At 38.3% G+C, this 19009-nt stretch overlaps 1 protein-coding gene across 1 annotated transcript in view; it reads left to right on the forward strand.

Annotated features, from left to right (window-relative positions):
• LOC105384795 (neural cell adhesion molecule 1-A) overlaps positions 1-19009 on the forward strand; it is a 258015-nt gene that overhangs the window by 49141 nt on the left and 189865 nt on the right. The gene's annotated exons all lie outside the window — the stretch shown is intronic.

The following is a 19009-nucleotide window of genomic DNA, read 5'->3' on the forward strand; positions in this document are numbered from 1 at the left end:
TAACTCGCTCTCGGTTAGGCACATAATTAAATTTTTTTCAACAAGTACCTTATAACTGTGTACTATTATATCAGTGTCATATCCTTAACTTGTAAGTAATTTCAAGTTGAAGTTTCAAAATATATTTTAACGAATTTTGCAGACTTGTATCTTCCCTTTTTCCTGTGTACAAAATAGATTGAAAATTTCGCACAAGAAATGTTTGTAAAGTGACTTTGGAAAGTTAATTATACAACTAATTTCTTTGGCGACGCGAAATTTCATTAATTTAGACTTAGCTCGATAAAAACTTAATTATACCGACTTTAGTTTTATTATTCACCTAATTGCCGTAATTATTACCTTGGAGACTTCAAAAGAGATCTTCACGTCATAAGTTTAGAGTTTAGTTTTCAGATGCCGTAACTGATACTGAGGCAGATCGCTTTTGACACTTTGAGAGCTTTTCGAACGGAGATTATACCCACTTACTCATTCATTGGAATTATTATCAATGATGATTATAGGAAAATGATAATAAATTCTTAAGTCTATGAAATATAATACGTCCAAATAAAATTACAATTTTACAATAGAACCTTACGAAATGAAAATTTTAATATAATACATAATTATGATCATCAGTTGTCGTCCACTGGTGGTGTAGCGAATAAGGTCTTGGCTCTCAATCGTGAGGAGGTAGGTTTGAATGCAGCCACGTAACATTGAAGTCTTTAGAATAAGGAATTCCAGTACTACACTCACGGGCAATGAAAAGGTTCCACTGAGAAAGGCAGAAAATTACTTCTTAACGGAAAAGGCTAGCTTAATACCGTCTTCTGCAACATTGAAGTAAATTTATAAGAGCATCAGGATATTACCAACTAAAATCGGTAATATTTTGTTCCAATTTTAAATTAAATCTTTGAAAAAATTGGGGTCGTTTGTTGTCGGAATTTTGTGAGTGGAACTTTTTTATTGCCCGGCAGTGTATTATATTTTATGAAATGTATTTTTAGTATTTTAATAAGCTTGAAGTGCAATAAATATACAGTATTTTTGAACAAAATGATTTCACAATTAAACTTAAAAAAATCATATGCTGACAATAAACAGAACACCGAGCATGGACGAGACCAATAAATAAACACGCGAGCGGCGTGACAAATAACGTACAAATTGTACGAAATAATAAATTTCCATTTAACCCGGTGCGTGCGGCGCTGACCCCCCCCTCTCCTCCCCTCCCCGCAGCCGCCTCCGCGGGGTCTCGGGGACCAGGGTCACGCCAGCTTATGGACGCAGTTTCTGAGCCCAGCTGCACTCGCCACGAATGCATCTCGTTGCATTCAACGTACATACTACTGGACAACTCTCATCCGTTCGCCTTCCCTCGAGGTAGAGCCACCCCCGCACGGCACACGGCTCAAGTGGCCAGTCCGGCATTTAGCTGAAGTGCCGATTGCGTGTTAAGAAAATTGATGTAAATAATAAATGGCCGCCGCCTAATGCATTTGTAATGATTGGAATGTTTCTGTTAGGTCACTGTGCAGGTTTTAACATTTTGACTTTAAAGCTAATGGAGGTGAACTGTCTGTTCTAACTTTCCAAGCCGTTTGGCATCAGCAATTTTGCTTTTTTTATGCTTAAAAAGTTTTATGTGGAGCCCATTGCTGAGGTTTATTTTTATTCCAACAGACTTTCAGGTTGTATTGGCATCACATTACAGATGTATCTGCGCGCGTGGTTGCGGCGGCGCGGCGTCGATAATGTGATAATGACGTCATCAGTTAATTCCCCGAAACGACCGCCTCTGACTCTGTGACTACGTGCCCGGTGACTACCGGCGTCGCGACGAGTGTCGGCTAACTACCTCGGTAATTGCCGGATTAGAGCCCCGGCACTTCTTATGCTCATTGTTGGTCCACTGATTCGAGTCCGTAGTGGCTTCTGTATGCTGCACTATATTTTAGCAGATTTATTTATATCTTTATGCAAACATCTAATTACATTTTCGGAGGTAATATTTCCGCTGGCATAGCTCCTAAAGCGTTTGACTTCATTTGAAACACATGACATTTGGTGAGCAAGGTACTTTAGTCCCTGCTCCATTTAGTGTAGAATTAAGCGGTTGGACATTTCTCTGCGAACATTATGCACAATGCAATCAGCCCACTTATCAGCTCTTATTACAACATGTTAAGGTCTAATTTGCAGTGTAAGTTCCTTGTCCAGTTATTAGTTAGGAGTGGAGTCTTGTTACGAGCGGCGTAGGGGTCACAGTTGAACGATTGCTGGACAGTCTGCGGCAGCAGGTACTTCATTTTATCTAGTCTGTGTCCGGGCAAACATTTGTATTAGCTATGAGTTCTCTTAGTTTTAACTAGTTAGGTTTGCCCCGGTGTGTGTATGTGTGTGTTTCGGCAAATTGTGTCATTTGAGAAGAACTCATTTCGGTAGTCCTCGAGCTCGGCTCGTTGTTGTCTCGGCGATGTGGTTTCGTTGTGAGAGACTCAAATTGCCTCTCGCACTGAAATTCTAGTTTTAATTATGTATTTCAAGAGTTAAGACTTGACAGTTGGTTGGCAGAGTTTATTATTGTTTTTTATACTATTGCTGGTCGACGTTAATTGAAAATATAAAATACTCTTGTATTATTTAGCAGAAACAACGCCTTGAACCTTTAACCAACCTGCGTACCTACCTAGTAGCCGAATGGGTGTGGGATGGCCATGTGAGAGCCTGGTGATATCATCCTATTGTCGACACAGCGATCCAATAAAAACAAATGCATAATCTTGTCCATTCCCTGCAGACGCGGCCAGCCTTTGCATTTCTAATTAACAAATGGGTCCCGACTGCGTGGCGCGTCGTGGGGCACACCAGGCTACCGGCACCACACATACACATGCTCGCGATGAGTGCAAATAATTGAATGGAAAGAATGCAACTACCTCAATTTACTAGTGGGGTCTTTGCACTGCCCATTGCCTGTGGAGGCAACGAGTTTTTTATAGTGATTTGTGACTTGATTGGTTTTGATAAACACGTGCCTCACCCCATTTCTTTGTACGATGATAAGTGATTACACACTTACATACACTTAATTAAAATACCTAAAGAAAGTTGAATGTTAATAACAGCGTAAAGAATAAAAAATATGTAGGTATTAGGTGTATATCTTAAATACCTGCAATCAGACTTTATATATTATCTACAAGTCACCTGCAAACACACACAGTACGCACACAATGTGAACCACCCGAGTGAGCAGGATGTTCAAAGGAGTCCTATGTCCAGACTCAAAGCGGAATATTATTATGCACAGTTGTCGTGCACGCGAGCATAAATAACGCAGCTCATAAACACATATCATTCAAACTGGAAAATATAACGGTGCAGTTGTACCTAGTGCGTCGTCCGCTGTCCGTCGAGGCTCCAGCAGTCGGGCCTTCGCGCACCACACACGCTACACCACTTTACTGGAGCGATCTATTAGTGGGAGTGGTCTGATTTTATTGGCTTTTTATTTTTTCAGTCGAAAGGGTTGGTTTCGTGCGCTCCGACTAGTTTTAAGTTGAGCGATTAGATGACCCGCGGCGCCGCTGCGTTATTACTTGATTGTATTTACTTTTTATTTTTCAGCCAATTTCCAGTAGTGGGTTCGAAGGCATCGGTGGCTATGCGGCACTGAATTATAGCCTCACATAAAGTGAGGAGTTTAAAATAAGCACAGTTTTATTTTTCAATACATTGGTTGGTACGTTTCGTTCTGGTAACAGAGTCCTAAAATGATTATTAAATAAAATTGTAAAGCGATGTGACGATGCTCCGGAAGTTTGTCACTCGGTAGGTAATTAATGAGGCGTAGTTATCCAATCTTTCCGGCGCGCCATCCATCAAACTGTAGCGGCGGCGCGGGGCGGGCGCGGGGCGAGGGCGGGGGCGGGCGCGGGGTGCGGGGTGCGGGTTGTTGTGGGGCGCGTGCTTGCATCATTATGCCGCCGCAGCGGGTCCAGGTGAAATACTCGTACTTCACTCGGAAATATGCAGCCATTCGCTGTAAATCCCAGTGTGTTAGCAGTTGCCGTCCAACGCAGCCGAATTTCACAGTAACACGGTTTAACTAACAAGCCAATTTTAAACATACAGGTAGCCTATTTAGGTCTTTCAGTTGGTTGGAAAATCTGAAACATTTAATTTATGAGTACCTATCAGTCTACAGACTATGATATTGTTTCGTAGAAAAAATCAGATATCAGAAATGTTCCTGCAATTTTCAGATTGATTAAAATAGGCAACCAGGCGAACCTGTACATTAATTAAACATCATTTCATAACGAGAAAACACGACACCAGTTGACACATACCCAAATAATTTCTGGCTTTTTGGTTGATCAGTGTAACTGCTAAAAGCTCTCTGGTAATTCATCTGTCTTTCCTCATTACATAATTAGGGCGTCTGTTTCTGTTGACGCGGTGTCGCCGGAGCCGCGGTCCGCAGTCAGCGGGTCACTCTATCATAAGAGAAATCTGAGTTCAGGGCGCTGGAGAGTCACGATAGAAAAAGGAACGAGAGTTGGGACGCAGTTGGCACTTTGAATGCAAGGTTTTATCTCAGTTTCGGAGGTGCGCTTGTGCTGACCACGACTATACGAGTATCTCGGTAAATTTACTGATCGATTGCTTGACAGCTCTTGTTCATTTAATCAACTTCTATAGTGAACCCCCTGCAATACTCTATGGGCCTTACCACTAAAAACTTGACAGTATTTAACAGATGTTTAACGCTGTCAAGCTTTTAAACACTAATTAAACTGTGTTTAAACTTTTTTGTGGTAATACACAAACTCTTCGCATTAAACGTACCGAATTCCTGGTAGTTCTCGTTTGGCAGTTTTGTGTGAAGCTGGAGCCAACCCGGGCGAGGCGAGGCGCTGGGCATTGTTCGCTACTCATTTATTTTCATAAAACACCTCGAAGCGAATCTTTCCGCCCGCCCGGACCGAGTGCCACAACCGAGTATTTTACAAAACAAAGAGCGCCCAAACAATATTCTTAAATTAATTCCACCTCTGTAGATTAAGGCCGTAATTTGTAGCGGCATTGTTCGCGAGCGCTTAGATCTTCATTACGGGGGAGGTTGCAAAACAGTTTGGAAGTTGGCGTTATCAAGTATTAATCGTGAACGCGCGGAGATGTCGATTTGATGGCGAGAGGCATTAACATACGGGACGTAGGCCCCGGCGCGGCGGCGGCGACTCCCAGCAACTTGCAGACAAGTCGTCGCCCGTCGCGTCGCATCGCGTCGGTATCTCAGCCCGTGGAACTATGAAGTCTCACATCACAACTTGCTGCTAATGTTTGCTAATGTGTGCTTTTCTTACCAACAGCAAATCAAACATGATTAAATAATAATAAATAAATAATAAATAACTTTTATTTCGTTTAAAGCTTAGCCTAGATTACATACAAGGTTGGGACCGCCTAGTAAGTAAACAATACCTGTGACAGACGGCCCCGCTCTTTTAATAACATACGGTTAAAAATATTGAAAGCAACATAAGCTTAACTGTGTAAGATTTTAAGTTAAGGATAGTTAAAGATAACAAAGATAACAATATAACAAGTTATGTGAATCTGACACATGAGAGTGTGTGTGTGTGTGTGTGTGTGTGTGTGTGTGTGTGTGTGTGTGTGAGTGTGTGTGTGTGTGTGTGTGCTTATATTAGATTGTTGCATTTTAGACAAAAGTGCATATAAGTAGGTAGGTAATACATAATATAAAGTAGGTATATCACCTATAATATGGGCAAGATTATTATAAGTATAGGTATAACGCGGTTTTTTTTGAACCTACGTTTATAGGTAGGTATGTAGTAAGTATTAGTCTTAGGATCATCAAATATAGGATAGGCATGTCATCAAACATCAAACAGGGTGTATACTGTATACGTAGTAGTTTGTCAGGTTTGACCCTACGAAATAAGAAGAAATAATAATCTTGGGATCGGTAAATATCAAACCATCAAACAGGGTGTGTAGTTAGTACATTGCCCTGTTTGACCCTACGAATAAATTCTTGGGATCGGTAGATATTAAGCCATCAAACCTGGAAGTACCTATATATTATTTTTATTATTGTTTTTTTTTTTTTTTAGCATTTGTATTGCAGCAAATCTTCTGTTTCATCATAATTAAGTTTATCTAAGTGTGACGTCATAATTTTTTTACATTCCCGTAAGGACACAGGATATATATTTAATATTTTTTGTAACTGTTTATAAATATGAGCAGATTGCGTCTCATATTGGCGACTAGCAAAAACAGTATTTTTGAATACTGCAGGTATAATAAGATCTTTTCTTCTTTTATTTAGATACTCAGGATTAAAGTGAAGCGTTTTGTGAAATCTTAAAATGATGTTGATAACATAGAGCTTCCTGACTGTAAGTACATGTGAGTTGGAATATAACAATTCAGTTGAGTACCTGTAGGGTTTGAAAAACATGACCTTGATTAATGATCGTTGGGCTCGCTCCAATTCAATAAATTTTGTCTTAAATGTACCTCCCCATATTGAGGTACAATACATTGTAACTGATTGTGCCAGAGAGATGTAACGTAAGATGATTAGGTATGCAGACTGCATTTATTTTTTCAATGAATTTCGATTCCTGAATTGATAAGAATATGTAACTTGCTCAGTACCTACATAGTACATAGAAGAAAATATACATATCAAGTATATTATTGACCATCCGGTGACTTCCCGGTACTCCTTACTCATAAAAGTCCACTTTGCATTCATCCATAATAAGTGTACTTACTAGAGGTTAATCCTGTATACTAAATTAAATTTATATAAAAAAGTATGTAGGTATATAAAATATTTAATTATAATACAATATGTAATCTCAAAGAAGTACAAGATATTATTAGGTATAACCTATTATGTATACCCCAATAATTTATGCCTATAAAATGGAACAAGCTAACGAAAATCCACAATAATATGGCCTGTCGAGAACACTGAAATCACTTGGCAATACCAATAATATTGTTTTAGTGAGAAATAAACGTAACAGGACCACATTCGACCGCTTGTTGGATAATTCAATAAACAACCAAATTTATATCGTTCGTTTGTGAAACTGGAATCAAACGGCAAATTAGATTGCTGGAATTAGAACAGCGCTATTATTAGGTATCACGATAATACGCGATACCTACTTCGCATGTTTATTCCTGGATGGTCATTTGCGGAAATGTTTTGTCGCCTTTGAAAGAGGAATTAGCATCAGGTTGTAGAGTGCGATCCGGATTGAATAGATTGGTGCAGTTAGTCGCGGTGAGTGCGTCGCGACGTGTCGCAATGTGTCGCCCGAGTGTCGCTCGACCGGGTTGTCCCGGAACAAAGCGGCGGCGGCGCGGGGCGGCGGCGGCGGCGGAAACTGCAATTACCGGCGACGCTCGGCTCTGTTTCAGTACACCGCGCCATCATATTGGGCTGTAGATATAACCTTACATCATGTAATAACATTAATTTACTCCCAACAACATCGGTTTCATTAAATAAACGCCTCTATTCGTCTTCATAAAATAATATTAAACGCAGAACATATCGGCCCAAATCAATTGACACGCATTTTCTGAAAGCAACTAGGGTCGCATAAATTGAAAGGATCCGTTTCTTGGAGAACTCTCAGGCGAGCGGTGGAGTGTGCGAGCGAGAGATAAGGCACGCACCACGCGGAGTGCGTTTCCTCTCGCACACTCCAGTCAAAGGCAGAAACTATTGAGTGGCCACAATTAGGTCGCACGCACCGACGCGCGCCAGAGATGGGTCACACTATTGTGGACTAGTGCGGGGCTCCCTCCACTCGACTTTGTTCAGCTCTGATGACTTCAGCTACTCGTATACGTACTATGTATGAAATTGAATTAAATTTATGTAATATTGTTTCGTCTTTGACATTTAATAAAGTCGATTAAATCAGGCCCAGGAGTTTTAAGAAGCCAAGCTCAACGATTTGCTCAGGTGAAAGTGGAATGCCGTTGAAGTGTATAAATTCTGTCTGAGTCAGAAACGATAATTTCACGCCGAGCTTGTCACATCACTACGAGCCAGCGAGTCGGACGCTTGTTTCATCGAAGGACAAATCCGGGATAAAGATGCGCATTACGGTAATGCCCTAACTCTTGTAGGCGCCTTTTGTCCTGGATTTGCGCTAAGTTCTAGTGTTTGTCAGCTTTACGAGTTTCTGCCACGAATGATTTCCGTCCTCACCCACGCAGGTAAGTTACCTTTTGGTTTGAAATGAATGATACATGATTACTTGTTATTGGCACTTTGTCGTCGTCTAGACAAAAACGAGAATTTGTCACCGTGGTGAGAGGATTAGCCTGTCAGATCAGTCGCTGACTGTCCAGGGTGAAGGGACAGTATACAGCGACTCGCAAAAGTGGTATATAGTAAACCGAAAGGGGGTGACTCAGGGGGTGATTCTGAATATATTTTGTTCCAGTCAAAAGTCCTGTGACAAACAAAATTCCTTTAATCTTTTTTTTCTAAATATTCAAAAGTTTGTAGGTACTGACTACTAACATACTGTGGTTCAATGTCAAAAATAAACGCTTATTTAGTAACTACGGAAAAAATGCTAAAATAATAATGAAAAGCTAGCCAGTTGCTGAAGTACTTTCCTAGAATAATGCAATCGATAAATTGATTTTCATTTGCGAAGTTTATTACCGGTAGACAGTCGGTCCAACCACACATGTGGGCATCGTATACGCACCTACTCGTATAATATGTAGTTTAGAAAGTTAATCCAATCAATATATCCAGACAAGGCCACGAACACATCGATATAAATATACAACACATATTATGTACTACAGGTATTTGTATACATTCTTGAACAATACACCTCACACATTCCAATTCCAATAACTATTGACAACATGAGTATGCGAGATTAATACGAGAATTGAAAGATATATTTTGAAATAGATCAGTGAATAATTTATGTTTGGTTCATATTTTATTAGTTATTTTGTGAACTATAATCATTACTTTGTAAAAATTAGTAACATTGTAAAAGTGAATACATATATATTTTTTAATTGGGTTGGAAAACTAATTGTTATTCATATCAAAAGCTACATATCAAAGCTGAACCATGTTAAATGAAATGTTATTCTTTTTTCATTTACCAAAATAATTATTTATTTTAGTCAATATTCCTCTTTTATGGAATTAAAATTGAAATAAATTTTATTATTCCACGTAAAATTTCACAATTATTTTTTGATCGTCAAATACTCAAAATACATAATATATATTAGCCATTCACAAAGGCCACTTTTCACATGTTATAAGCAATACACAATATTTTAAATATAATAACACAGTACGTATATTTATATAACATATAAATTCAGTTAAATAGTAGTGGTTGCCAGTTGATCCGGTGACTGCGGACCTATTCTGGAAATACTTCCGCGGTTTCACAAATGCTGCTAACTTTACCCTCCAGTCCAGTCGTGTAGTCGAGTCGGTCAGTCCTCACAAAACGGAACATTTTCTACATACTTTGTGGACGTCACTCCCTAAACAATGTTTCTTCTCTCTTCTTGCTGTTGTCTACATGCAGCTTTTAAATCTGTGGTTGTACTCGTGTGATTGATGCTACACTACGGCAGCTCAGGGACTGCTTATAGAGCAGCTCTCTCCCAAATGCAGAGGGAAAATAAAATTGTTTTTCTGAGATCCATTTTATTAACTTGTTTTTCAGGGAAAAGCAATATAACGATAGCGGCTTCGCCGTGATCCGCTGGATTTGGCAAGTAATGCAGCGCGGAGTCACGGCGCGATCAATCTTCATATCGGCTGAGGCATATTTTTCTTCGTTTGTGGCGCGGTGGCGTCGCCGCGTCAATCAGCGCCTGATGGCCGCCGCTCCCGCCGTCACGTCACGTGGGAAATAGCGGCGCTGTTCTTATCAACCATCAATACTATACATAACAACCATATTACCTATGTACCTACTTTATTTGTATTAAATTTATCCGTGAGATATAGTGGCCTTGAGATAGGAGTGGATTTCTTTCTGTTTTACCTACTATTGTTGTTTGACGGCTATTCAGTATCATCATTACATCATCAGGCTTAATGTACTTATACCAACTAAGACAACATAGTAGTTAACTGAACCGTTTATGGTTTGCCTAGTTGAGTACTCATACCGTAGACATCTGAATAAATATGACAAAACGCAATAGAAAGGTCCAGTTCAGTGGTCGCACAATGTCCGGGGCGGCGGCGGCGGCGGCGGCGCAGTCTCCAAGACAATGCGCGTCCGTGGGTCGCCTGCGAGTGGACTCCGAGTGGACTCGGGGTGGACTGTGGACAACAAAGCCTTTGTAGGCTTTGTCTCCGCATTTCCTTTGTGGTTGTTTATCGAATCGATAACTAAACACTCGCAGACGCACGGCTCAATGCGTCTCGATTTAAATAACCCGGCGATTTCGCGCCGATAGCCGCAGCTGAAGGGAACAAAAGACTTCGCCCAAATTCATTTGATAGTTATCAAGTGAAATAGAGCTCGGTTCAGTTATTTTATAAGCGGTGACGAAGCCGGAGTTCAGGCGACAATGGCGCCGCTTAAATGTTGGAATAATTCCAAACTTTGACATGCTGAGTTTGGCGATTTTAATGGAATTCAAATTTTCTGTTTATGTTCTAAATGTTCTCGAACAATCCAGAATCCCGACTCGATGGATAGCTGTAGAGTATCGGCTTTTCAAAACGATTGTGTGTTTTCATTTACACATACTATAATGTTTCATGTAGGCTACAAATAAAGTCCTAGTTATAATTATTTTCTGTACCGTTCTGTATGTTTTGCTATATTGGAGACCAATAAAGACATATTCTATAAGCACTATTTTATTTACAAAGTAAATTAAACAGTGCAAGAGAATTTAACAATCCAATTATAAGCAAATACCTACGTATGTCATGGCATCGTAAATAGGAACCACTTTCAAAAATGCCAGCGTTGTAGTACAGCGAGTACAGCAATAATATTTCATGCGGCATCCCCGCCGCCGCCGCCGCCGCCGCGCGCTCCGACAGTTTGAATTCACAATGCCGCTTTGAGGAGGACTTCAAACGTTGCACGGAGCACTGTAAAAGGTTTTATTCTTTTTCCGCTCAACTCGTTGTGGCATTGGATTAAACTTGTAGGTGTTTTGTGTCGCCCCGCGCCGCCGGGTGCCGCCGCCGCCGCCCCCGCTGCCCCGGAGCGCAGCGATGCGAGTGGGTCATTCTGTGCCCATGAAACACTCGTAAAATGCGCTACCGAGCTAATTGAGAGTAAAAAACTCTCGTATTTATTTTAAAATAGCACAAATAAACTGGAGGTAGCTGCGCTCGACCCTTTTTAACTGAGAAAACAATGGAAAATTCCATCTTCAGTGTTATTTTAAACCTGTCATCTTCACTCGTAAGAAAATAAATTTAAGCAAAAGAATGTGAGAAAGCTCCCGCCCCTAGTTTAATAAGAGGCTGGCATAATATTCTAAGCTCGAGAATGTCTCTAACTGCAGGGCGACATTCCTTTACGGAAAAGTTAAATAAAAAAGAATAATTTAATCATATTCACGGGAGGAGTCGCAGCCACCAGGCACAGAGTAGTACAGACATCGGGGATCACGCACGCGTTCCGCGACTTCAGAGTAAAAATTTGAAACTTTTGGAGTAAATAATTATTTGGTGTTAATAATTATTATCTGATTATATTAATATGTATTAGAGGTAAATAGACAGATAGAATTAAATATATTTTATTAGTACACAAAAATCACGGAAACAGCTACTAAAAATATAATATGTATAAATGGCGGTCTTATCGCTGAAAGTGATTTCTTTCAGACAGCCTTTTGGTGGAAGGATATTTCGGTGAAATGGGTTAACACACTTTGTTTGCGGTTTTTCTCATCCAACTTGTATCGGTAGTTTATACGGTATTTATAAAAAAAAACCTTAAAAATATACTACGCTATTTTTACGTGAACAAAACGAAAACGCAACATCAGCATACAGCGACACGCAGTGGCGGATTTACAAATTTGCCGCCCGTAGGCCATTCATATTTTGCCGCCCCTACTGACTTCTGAAATTCAATACGTTAGTTTAATTCCGTTATTAGTACGATAGTGAACTTCATGATATTTCTGTCTTAAATGACAGACTACTAGATAATTTTTGCAACCCGCTATGTACCTACTAAAGAGTTTAATGTTGACATAACAAGTTTAATTTGACAGGCACAAAAAAACCCCCAGTTTAAAGCGTAAAACATCTGTAACTTTTAAACGGCTCAATCGATTATCAGCAAACATACACTCTCCCGTAGAACACATGTGATGATGTGACACAAAAGAATATTGAAATCGGTTCTTTCGTTCAGGTGCTATGATGCCAGAGACAGACACGTCAAACTTATAACACTCTCTTTTTGCGTAGAAGGTTAAAAACAGCAGCATGTACTAATCATACGATGGGGAAAGGCATAACTTAAAAATAATGAGTGGTCATTAAAAATGGCTTTTGTTAAAAAAAATATATTGCACTTCACAGTTTAAAAACAATACAAAAAAGACAATGAGATCAAATAAGTTTTACATTATTTTCTTTCAAGATTTTAAATTTGCATAGCTAATCATCAATTAACTAGGTAGGTATATTTTCGTATGAAATATCTTTCATAAGTTCTGACTCTATGCACAAAAGAAGAAGAAGCATTAAGCTTTTCTTAACTTCAAGTAGATCATAGGTAGTTTTAACCCGTTTTAAGCAATAAAAGCTTGTCTCACCTGAACAATTTATCACCAGTGCAGCGGTTTGCTATGCGAAGTGCTATCCAAGTTTGGATAAATAATAATATGATCCAAATTCTGTTTTCGCAGAAGCAAAGAATATGTTATGATCCAGAATCTGGTTTAATCGAAATATTACAAAGCGTTTATTAATCGTTTTCGTATTTTATAATCGTAATTTATACATGGATTGTGTACACGTATAATTATTTATAAAAAAAAAACAAAAAAGCTATCCCACCAAAACATTAAATGTAAAAAAAGCCAAGTCTCTCGATGCAGTCTTTCCATCGTAAAAAGTTATGAGATCTCATAGAAGCCCAGTCCTATTCAAATTATTTTGTAGTTATATACAACATTTAGTAATTTTATCAATAGTTTTCTTTATATTATAATTACAATGCCTTGGCAATGAAACAAATAAAACGGCATTTTAGGTTACGCAAACCGCATACGTAAACATTAGTATTCTTAATTTATGTATTAGAGCATGTGTAGTCGGTAAGTCGGTAGTGACCATCATGATAAACACTATAATTGTAATATAAAGAAAACTAATGATAAAATTACTAAATGTTGATTTATAACTACAAAATAATTTGAATATGACTTGGCTTCTATGAGATTCCAACTTTTTGTCAGTTGGTCAGTGAGTCAGTGAGTGACAAAATGGAGTAACTTTAATCGACCGTAACTCCTAAACTATAAAACTATCAATTCAATTAGCATGTAATTTCGAAATTAAGCTTCTTATAATGCCTACTATTTTTCACCGAAAACCTAAACTAGCTTTGTCCACATCGAAGATATAGGTGCGAAACTGCCGCGAATCGCTTCTAGAAAAGATGGTACGGCCCTGCCCGTTTTGCTCGAGACTTGGCTGGGGCACTGCCGTGCCCCAGATTTGCCAAATTTGCCGCCCCTCTCAATCTGCCGCCCTAGGCACTGGCCTTTTTGGCCTATAGGTAAATCCGCCACTGGCGACACGGGCTGATCGGATCTTTCACCGTAATAAGTTCGGTGCATCTTATCGGGGCATCCATAAATTTTGTGCGACTTTCCTATAACAAGTAGATAGATACATAGCTACCTAGTGACACATAGTTCTGTGTGGAACTGAGGAAGAATACTGTTGTCGAAACTTTTACTGGATCGCGGCGCTCAAAGACAAAATGGAGGCAGCAGGCTCGCCCGGCGCTACAGTGTAGCGGCTACACTGCGCGGCGCGACGCGAACTTTCTTCAGTCGTCGTTTCGATTTCCGGCGCCGAGTTTGTCGCAATCCGAGATTAGGTAACAAGTCTGATAGATATTTTCCGTGTACAAAGCGAAATGAAATATTGAACGGTCCTCGCGAGTTTCTTATTCTGCGAACAATATGAGTCAAGTTATTTTTGTTCGTTTGTTCTTTGTGTTAGATTCGAAATTTGAGTGCCTACGTATTTGATGAAAGGAAAGTAGATGGGTAAAATTCACTGGCGTATTTTACCTTTGATACGAACACAATACATTGTGGTGGAACTATTGTCATCAACCAAATGGATTTTGAGTCTCGTAGATTGACTTGTTATAAACAACAACACTACCTGTACATACCTACCGCTCCTGGATAGTTGGATACACTGACTGAACTTGAATACCTATCTACTAATATAGTATGAGTATATTACTACGAATATATTAGTAGATAGGTATTCATACTCATTGGTTCACAAAAACTAAGTAAAATGAGCACGGACGACTTCGTAATGCAGTTCCAAAGTTGGCAGTCACTTTCAGTATTTACAACCTTACGAACGTGAAGGCAAATAAATTCTTTAAAATTCCACGTCGACCGAAAGTAAGTTAGAAAGTAATAAATAATATTCAGGGAGCACCAACTTAGCTAAACCTTAGTGCGGCGTTTGAAACTTGAACTGTAAGTCTCGGGAACATTCAATATTCCGGGAAAAATTAATTCGGGTGAGTCCCCGCCGCCACTGCCGTCGCTGCCCCGGGGAGTCCGGGGACACCACCGCACTAGTTACACTAAACGTACGATATCTTACCTCACTAATACATTGATAAACATTCGTAAGTAATTAAATGAATCTATATGGCGGTCCATACAAATCGGAAATTATAGAACGTATGCAGGTACCTACAATATGTTGTATAGTAACGACCGGACTCAGAGAAATTCATTAAACTAAATGGTTACTTAGGAAAAAATACTTATGTCAATACACTTATCTGAATATATGACTTAATACGTTTTAGTTTAGGTTCATAAATTGATCTTTTGATGTAAATAACTACACATACCTAGGTAAAATGTTGGTATAGCTGGTGAAAGTGTTGACACCGTGGCCGCCCGCGCTGGCGGCGGCTGTGCATCTTGTTACCATACTAACTACTGCTGAACTGCAGCCTGATTTGCACATTGCACTCATTCTCTGTTTGTTCACGCCTATATTGATAACTTCGCCATCTCGAAATACTAAATATCTTTGCTTCCAGAAACTATGCCTATATAGTTAGGTATACTTATGCATAATTATTTATTTATTTATTTTATTTATTTATTTTTATTTTGGCTTCATACAGTCATAAGTTATGAAAATACAGGTTTAAATACTTACATACTATTATAGACTCGGAGAGCCGACAATTTAAAATTAAGCTATATTTTAGTTTACAAATATCCAGAGAACTATCAACTAGTGGACTTATAAGAAAATTTAATTGCTAAGTGAAACAATTACAAATTTGAAATAGCGTGGTTAAGATTATAGGTAGGTTACTTATACAATATGATGTCTAGTAAGAATAGAATAGAATGGAATATACAAAAACAAGGAAAGTTACTAATACTTACTATAGTTATATTAGTGATTGAGGTGTTTCAAAATCTTACTTTTAAATACATCTATAGTGTCATTAAATGGGTCAATGTTGGAGGCTGATAATTCAGAGTTATATAAGTGTAGTGTGCGATACATATAGCTATTACGAGTATAATTTTTATTGTAATTAGGAAGTATAAATAACTTATTTCTATTACGAAGAGGACGTAAAGAACGCAAGAGGCCATGGGATCTCACAGTAAAAGGGATTCTACATAATAAGGATGGACAAATAATTTTACCGTTTAAGATTTTATATAAGAACGTGAGGTCCATTAACTTCCGTCGCAGGCTTAGAGGGGTGAGATTGAAATGTTTTAGTCTTGAATCATAAGATGTACAGGGATAATGAAATTTGAATGATAGGCTTTTAAGGAACTTCTCTTGAACCTGCTCTATACGTTTGATGTGTATGTGATAACAGGGGGACCATACAACTGAAGCAAATTCTAAAATAGATCTTATGAATGAGTAATATAATATTTTAATAGTATTTATACTTTGAAAAGGCTTTGAAACTCTATTTATGAAACCTAAATTTCTAAATGCTCTATTGACTATACTGTCTATATGTGAATTATATGTCAAATTGCTATCCATCAGTATCCCTAAGTCACGAATAGTATTAACTCTAGGTAGCTCGCTATAATGTAGTGTGTAAGGAAAAACTAGTGGCTTAATTTTACGAGTATAAGTTATGACGGAGCACTTGCTAGCGTTAAGAAAGAGTTGGTTCACCTTACAGTATTCAGTCAGAGCACATAAATCTTGCTGTAATAGCAAACATGCTTGCACGTCAGTGATGATCCTGAAGATCTTCGTGTCATCTGCATACAGTAAATGTTCAGCGTGCTTAAGGACTCCTCCGATGTCATTGATATAAAGTGTAAAAAGTAACGGTCCCAAGTGGGATCCCTGAGGAATTCCTGAGGAGATATCAAGAAAATTTGACTTAAAACCCTTTAGTACTACCGCCTGACTACGATTCCGAATATAAGATTCGATCCATCGCAACAGAGATCCATGTACTCCGAGCTTTAACCCTAGAGTAGTCGCGCCATTTTTTGTGACGCGAGTGCTCGCGTGGCGGCATTTTGCCGCCCATATTAAAATGTATTTTTTGGACACTTAATAATTTCGAAAACTTATAAATGCATATAATTTGAATAAAATGAATCATATGGTATTAGAAAAAGTAATATTTATAGTTTTTATATTATAATTGTTCAATATATGAGCTATCGTTCATGCTTTGGGAAAAAATTTGATCTTTTAGGTATAAATTTGTCTTAAGCCACACTAAATCAACAAATCTCAAAATTATTAAAAAAATTAGACGTTATCGTCATCTACAGCATTTATTTTAGCAACACAGCACTGAAACATGAACACAAAGTGTTCGTTGCACATTAACTTTCTTCATGTATTGCACCCTTTTTTGACCTGCTATTTTTCTTATATGGACATAGTTATAGGCATGTACCCTCTCTTCTTTAGGGTGTTTTTTGTTGGTCCGGTGGTACAAAACGGGAGATTTGTACCACCGGACCAATAAAAAACACTTATGTACTGTCCATATGTAAGATTCTATTGTTATACGTGGTGTAGTTATAGGCAGAGCTATTTTTTCCAGGTAAATTGTTCGTAAAATTAACTTGGTAGTAAATTAACAAAGTTATATCGTAAATCGAATGTAAACTGAAATAGACACATACCTAAATTAATTTACATTATTATTACCCAAAAAGACTGAAAAAATAACAATATTTCATATCAATTGTAAAAAAAATAACTTTAATTTCACTGACGCGAGTGCTCGCGCAGTGAGCATTTTGCCGCCCCGTGCGACACACTCTCTTCAATTCTCTCTTCCTGCTGTAACCTGTGCACTGAATTTCTTCAAATTTACGTAACATGTAGGAGAAGACCGAGAGGGCAGCTACATGGACGCTGGACCTTGAGGAGTGTATAGTTCACAAAATAATAAACATTATTTGCTGAGGGCGGCAAAATGCTCATAGCGCGAGCACTCTAGGGTTAACAACTTTTGTAACAGTGTATCATGGTTGATTTTGTCAAACGCTTTGGAAAAATCTGTGTAAATAACATCCACCTGTAAATTTCTGTTCATAGCATTAAGCAAGTATTCACTGAAACTAACCATATTAGTCTCAACACTACGTGATTTGATAAAGCCATGTTGTTCCTCAGCTATAATGTTTTTGACAAAGTATGCTAATTGATTGGTTACAATTTTTTCAAATATTTTTCCGAAAATACTTAACTTAGAAATGGGTCTATATTCAGTTAAGATGTCTACTTTGTTATTTTTAGGTATTGGTGTAATAATGGCCTTTTTCCAAATGGCTGGGAAGACTCCGGATGTGAGAGAAAAACGATAGATATATATTAACGGTGTAACCAATTCTTTAGCACACCTTGAGATTAAGATTGGGTGAATGCCATCTGATCCAGGTCCCTTATTAACATTTATTCGGGTGAATTCGTTAAATATGGTATTTTCGTCTATATTTATGAAACTTAAATCTATGCTGGATAAGTCTTGGTTTTCTTGGCTACTATGAGTGTTGCTCGTAGAATGAGGTGTATTACTCGTATCAGATTCGAAGACGGATTGAAAGTAATTATTGAAGGCATTACATATGTCCTCGCCACCCGAAATAATACGACCTTGATAGTATAATTTATCTGGAGTTTTATTAGCACATTTTTTTGACTTTACGAATGTCCAAAAATGCTTAGGATCTTCTGTAATGTATTCCTCAGTTTTCTTAATATAGTACCTAAAGCATTCTTGTTCCATTTTCTGTAGTCTAGATCGTAGCAATGAAAAAGTATTATAATCTGACAAATTGCCATAAACCTTCCACTTCTTGTGGAATTTGCGTTTTTCATTTCTGAGTTTTATTAGTGGCTTAGTGTACCATGGTGGAGATTTATCAGAACAATGATAGTAAGTCGTTGGAACAAATTTATCTATTAAGTTATTAATAAAATTATAAAAGTAATCAGTCATTTGGTTGACATCGGTTAGGGTACTGAATATCACTTTCCAATCTACTGCCAATAATTCAGAGCGTATTGAATCGAAATCCGCCTTAAAAAATAACTTACGTGGGGTTTTATTTTGGCTAAGTATTGGAATTTGACTAACTGATAGGCTAATATCTAACGACTTGTGATGCACATCCTCAGGGGTAAGTGGGCTCTCACAGGCATTAACATCACATTCCCTAC

The sequence above is a fragment of the Plutella xylostella genome, chromosome 4 (assembly GCF_932276165.1).
Source record: "Plutella xylostella chromosome 4, ilPluXylo3.1, whole genome shotgun sequence".
Classification (NCBI taxonomy): Eukaryota; Metazoa; Arthropoda; class Insecta; order Lepidoptera; family Plutellidae; genus Plutella; species Plutella xylostella.